Genomic DNA, 5781 nt, shown 5'->3' with positions numbered 1-5781 from the left:
GATGTGTTGCATGACTAGTCGTTCGAAGCACTTCATCAGGATGGGAGTAAGTGCAACAGGACGGTAGTCATTAAAGCAGGAGGGAGATGACTTTTTTGGAACCGGAATGATTGTGGTGGCTTTAAAACATGTGGGGACGACAGCCTGGATGAGTGATATGTTGAAGATGTCTGTGAAGACATCAGTGAGTTCCACTGCACAGTCTCTCAGTACACGACCAGGAATGTTGTCAGGACCCGGAGCTTTACGTGCATTGATCCTGCTGTGATATTATTCTGTTATTATATGTTACCTTATAGATGTAATCAAAATAGTTGAATTATGATATTGTTGTAGATCATATTATACCCTTTAAAATAGAGTGTGTGATCTGTATGTAGTTTAGTTCTCATTATACTTTTGAGTTAACAGAACATATTCACATATTAGTTCATTAGATAAATGTGCATCACTCTGTATCCTTGATCTGCTGGGAATGTGTTACACTGTTTTCTTGACATGCTTAATTGTTGAATCATGAAGAGAAGGTTGTAAGCAGGAGACTCTGTGTCTAAAGACAGGGGAGATAGATAGACCACATTCCACACCCCCACCTTACAGAAAGCAGAGAAACAACTGCCGAGGTCATAACTTAGGCGCTGTAACAGAGAAAGAATGTGATGTTTTGGCTTTTACGACTAGATGGGGGCCGCTAGAGACTATAAAGAGCTGAGCAACCCGTCACCATTTTGAGACATGTGCCTGACCCTCTGGTAGCATCTCTCCCGTCCGGACGTTGTAATGCTCTGACTGTTGAATTGTATGGAAATAAATGATTGTTGATTGAGCATTTATACACCGAGTATTGTCCCTCCTTCAGCCCAAAGATTCAAAGAACTGCGTGTTTTCAACAACTTGGTGCCGTGTGACCCGGATCTTTGGTGTGCTGAGGAGGTGTAGATTTGGCCTTTGGTGAGATCGTGGGGCAAAGTGAACAGAAGGCCGGCCTAAAACAGAAAGGTAAGCACAGCCTGTTGTATTATAAATACCAAATGTGCATATTGGGCTTTCCAAATTAATCTGTTCGCTGAGTCACATGTGTTTTCACAGTAAATTTGTCGGTGTCTGGTTTTTGGCGCAAGATACTAACAACATAAGTTGAGGCTGAATTCCAGTGTGTTAAATAAACTGCTTCTACCGAGATACTAATAACATACTACGTTGGTCTAGTCGCAGTAATCTGCTTCTACCGAGATACTAATAACATACTACGTTGGACTAGATGCAGCCACTTTACCTTCCACATTTAATTTTGTCTAATACTGGCTTCTGTAGCAATAATACATTAGAATTTATTCTGAAGACGCGGCCATTAGTTCAGTACATTGAAGTCGAGGTTTGAAGTTTGTTTATGGTGTCGGTTACGTCCTGGCTCTTGCCGGCTATGAAATAGAAGTTGATTTAAGGAAAAGCAGATGCTGGCTTCACGGTGCGGTTGGACACTGGCAACGCGAGAGCGAAACACGTCCGTAGGTTTGGTTTATGATACGGCCGTGTTCCGGTGGTGCGGCCGTGAAGTGCAGTAGTGGTTGGTGCTAATTTTAGTACATTGAACAGAGGCTTGACGGTGGTTTGTGGCGTCAGTCGAGTTTTTTTTTTAAGGGCTGCGGTCATAAAACAAAGTAAAATTTTACTTGCCAAGAAGTACATAGAGCAAAACCTGGTTTATGATGTCGGGTATAACTTCGGGGATGCAAGCATCACTTTTATGATGCGACTTTGCCCCGTTGTGGCGGTCATAAGCGCAGAGAAAGGGGTATTTTGGTCTATGGTGCAGTGTGCTTTAAGAAGATCTAATAGTTGAGCTCAGAGGTTTCTGTGCAAATTTCTGCTGATGAGGAGCGCTCTCTGTGTGTCTCACTGATGGTGAAACGCGCTGTGTGTGTAAGGCGCGCTCTGGCTGTGGGTGAGGCGCGCGCTGAGTGTGCTTTTTGTGTGTGTGAAGCGTGAACACAGTGACAGTGACGGTTAATGTGTTTGATTAGGAGGACATTAGAGCAAATACACATTTTAGGATCAAAGGTTGATGCCTAGTGTACCTGTGGAACATTTGCCTATGGAGTAGCGACCCTCCTGTCCGTGGACGCGTGGCCAGGACCGGCGTTGTCCGGGTGCTGAGGTGGTGACTTGGGGAGGTGAGGGCCCCCGCATAGCCACGGAAATAACACTGGAACGGCCGTGTAATCACGGGTTCACATTTATTTCCGGACTAGAACAAGACACATTTTGCGAACAAACGTTGAGTCTAGATTAGTAAAGAAATATAAAAAGGTTGAATTCCTCGTTTCAGTGGTTGAAATTGTTGTGTGCCTGTCCCCTGACGAGTGTGAAATTAAAATAAAGAGGGAATTTGGAGCCACATAGAGATAGACGGGCATAATTGGGTGTATTACTCTGTGGTGTAATAAAAATAAAAAGGAGAGATAGTAAGAGGTGTGCAGTGGAGAATTATGGAGGAGTACAGAGAGGAATGTGTTGGGAGACTGGCGTACAGTTTACGCTGTCAAGGTAGGCGTGTTGCCTGCTTATCGGTTTAAAAGTGATGAAAATGAAATTAAAATAAATCTCTTAGTGTGTTAATACAGGAAGCTGCGGACCTGGACCAACTGCCCCCACAAGCACAGCGGCCGAAGCAAAATTATAGGTAATGGGAACCACACCCAGCACGAATCAGCAGCTGTGAAACAGACAGCAGCGAGGAGAGAATTAGAGGAGAAATTAAGAGAAGTTTTAACACATAAAATTGGGGCCAACGGACTTGTGGAGGTTGGGAAGGCGTCCGGAGCATCACAACAAAAAGGTGAAACAAAAACACACACAAGCAGAGAAATCTGAGAGAAAGGCTCCTTTTAAGGTAACGCCTAGTTTGAGAAAAGATAAAATTAACCTGCTTTTATACAAATGCACATACACGCAATGAAGAAACAGCTTACACTCATGAACACGTGAAGATTTTCCAGCAAGGTTAAAGAAAAATTAACATACTTAAATGATGAAGTCTATACATTACTGACAAAGAAACCCTCTGGGTTGCAGGACAACAATTTAACTAAAAAAAAAAAAGGAACACTGGTCTAACCAACCAGGCAAGACACAACAAATTTAGTGGTTAAAAGATTCAAATTGTGACATGTTTTCTGTTGATTGATTAATAAAAGTGATTACTGGATGAAAGAAAGTTCCTTTTTTGGGCTTTTAAACGTGATCTTAAGAATTTTAACATATACCGGTGTTGTCCTGTCAACTTGGTGGGTTAGGAGTTGATTATATCGGGAGACAAAAAACAAAAAAAGGGGGAGAGAAGGCTGACATAGGGCCTGGCCCCATTGTCTCCCCTCTGAATAACACAGCCAACACAACAACATTTTCCTGTTCGTTTGTTTTTGTTTTTGTTTTTTGTTTGTTTTTGTTTTGGTTTGTTTTTGTTTTTTCTATACATATTTAATTACAGGCTGCTTTGCCGGCCCTGAAAGCCGAGGCTGACTGGACTCCTGCTCTCCCCCATACGTGACACTGACCAAATGCTGCAACAGCTGGACCCACAACAACGACCTGAGAATGTCAACAGACCTGCAGGAATGTGATCTCATGCAGCCGAGACGGAGAGCACTAAACCTAAGGCCCGTTTCACTACACGGGGGAAAAATTCCCAGACTGCGTCAGCTGACAGAGCTGTGACGAGACGCCCGCCAAGCCCGAATGAAAAGTAAGGCCGAGCGAAAGAATGCTGACCTTGATAACTTTGCATTCACACTGTGCAGGACAGTGATGGACCAACACGGATGATCGGGTGGCGAAAAAGGGCGTGACCGAGACAGGAGGAGTAACTGAGGTCAGAAGGCACCTCAGAATGGACAAAAACACAGAAGAAGATGCAGGTTTCACCTGCGGTGAACATCGACACTGGAGAAAGGACTGCCCCAATTGGGGTCAGAACCAGGACGGACTGAATTTTGAGCAGCAGCAGCAGCAGCAATGGTCGCAAACAAACTGAAAAAGGAGGGGGGCAGGACCCCAGGGCACGCTTCAGGCCGTGGTTTACCCAGAACACCAGAACAGGAAAGTGATGAACACACACACACACACACACACGGGAATGTTGATTCACTGAGAAGTGATGCACACATACACATGCACACGCTTGTGCAATGAAGAGTGATCCACACGCACACACACATACACGCTGATGCAATGAAGAATGCTTTGCTTATGCTGATATGCAAAATGCTGCACACAAACATCCCAATGCATAATTTTATGAGGAGCCATTGATTTCCATTGATTACCATTGATTACTTAGAATGTGTTATATGTCACCTAGAAGGCATTTATGTAGAGTTAATAAGGTCTAAAAAAGTTTGGTTATGAAAACAATGTCTGTGCGTGATGTCTGTTTATGGCTCAAGGCCTTGACTGAATTCTTTGCTGTGCTTCACACAGCCCTGATGAGGAACAGTGGCACAGAGTGAAAATGATGAATTAATAGTGTAAGGTTAGGTTGGAGTACGGCATTTTCTGTGATTGAGTTTTAATTCAAGGAGGAACAAAAGGTGTTACGGCACCTGAGGTTCTCATTCCCACACAATATTGTCCCGGCAGGAAGCAAAATGTTCCTGTGAATTTCTGGTTGATTGTTTGGTTTTGTTTAGCGCTAGCTTGATTTTATCAGTGAGCTTTGGCTTGTGTTCTTTCTCGTAAGCGAGAGAGGGATAGTTTTATGCTTGGACATGTCTGCAACGGGCCCTAGTTTGTGTTATTTTAGTAGTATTTTGTTGGTTATGTCTGTTTTCGTTTTTGTTACAGTGCACTGGAGAAAAAAACATCTGAGAGGTGTGATCCACCGGTGGTGATATGGTGATATGGTGATATGGTGATATGTTGATATTTTGTGAGTTCATGATTTAACAATCAGCTCTTTAAACCAGGCCTGAAAGATTGAAATTTAAAGCGCTATGAAATATTCTTACAAAAAAACAGTTGCAAAGTGTGCTTCTCCATGATTGTAATTGGCTTGGGAGAAATTCACTTATAGGGAACACTGAGAAGTTCTGAGTCTAAAAGGATTGCACCGAGTCAATCCGGCCCAAAAAAAACAACAAGGAATTGTTTTCCTTTAAAATGATGACGTCATCTTGCTGGTGATGGAGGCTCGAATAGGTTGCGCGGGAGACTCCATTATCAGCAACATCTGGTATGAATGTGTAGGGAGGTATGCATGTGAATGGACTGTGATGGACTGACAACTAAAAGTTTTGACTGACTTGATACTGAGACAATGACTGCACCCACTGTAGGATTAGTAAATGCCAATAAACAAGTCACCCAGCCGACAAGAGAAGGGTGGATGCTTCGCTTTGTTTTGTTTTGTTTTTTCAGGAGCAGGAGGATAAGAGAGACTGGAGGAGGAGACTCTAGCTTCACATAAGTATGAACTGCAGACTTAACACTGTGGTTGCTGATTTTGAGTTACTGATGTTTGCATCAAGAAAACTGTGCTATATTAACTGTGTTTTGATTAAGGTATCATGTTATATTATTGGGAATGCCAAATGCTACAGTGGAGAAGACTTTTGATATCACTCATGACTGGAATATGTTACTATTAACCACAGCAGGCCACTGTAAAAAAGTCAATTAAATTTTATAGAGGAAAATCGCCAAAATTGAACAATACCTATGAATGACTGGCCACATTCAGAATAGAGATATGCAATAATAAACATTGGTCCACGTGATTTAGGT

The 5781-nt window shown here is 42.7% G+C and overlaps 1 long non-coding RNA gene across 1 annotated transcript; it reads left to right on the top strand.

The window, feature by feature from the left end:
* Positions 1 to 264: 264 nt before the first annotated feature.
* On the top strand, positions 265 to 3672 carry LOC146690337 (uncharacterized). The gene is made up of 2 exons (XR_014915774.1): positions 265 to 999; positions 3491 to 3672. It is a non-coding gene; the product is annotated as an uncharacterized LOC146690337 (long non-coding RNA).
* The last annotated feature ends 2109 nt before the right edge of the window (positions 3673 to 5781 follow it).

Source organism: Copadichromis virginalis, linkage group LG16 (genome assembly GCF_057382275.1).
Source record: "Copadichromis virginalis isolate Kocher_CV1m ecotype Utaka linkage group LG16, C_Virginalis_male_GT1.1, whole genome shotgun sequence".
Lineage (NCBI taxonomy): Eukaryota > Metazoa > Chordata > Actinopteri > Cichliformes > Cichlidae > Copadichromis > Copadichromis virginalis.
The sequence above is the reverse complement of the archived record's forward strand: the minus strand, read 5'-3'. Positions and strand labels throughout refer to the sequence as shown.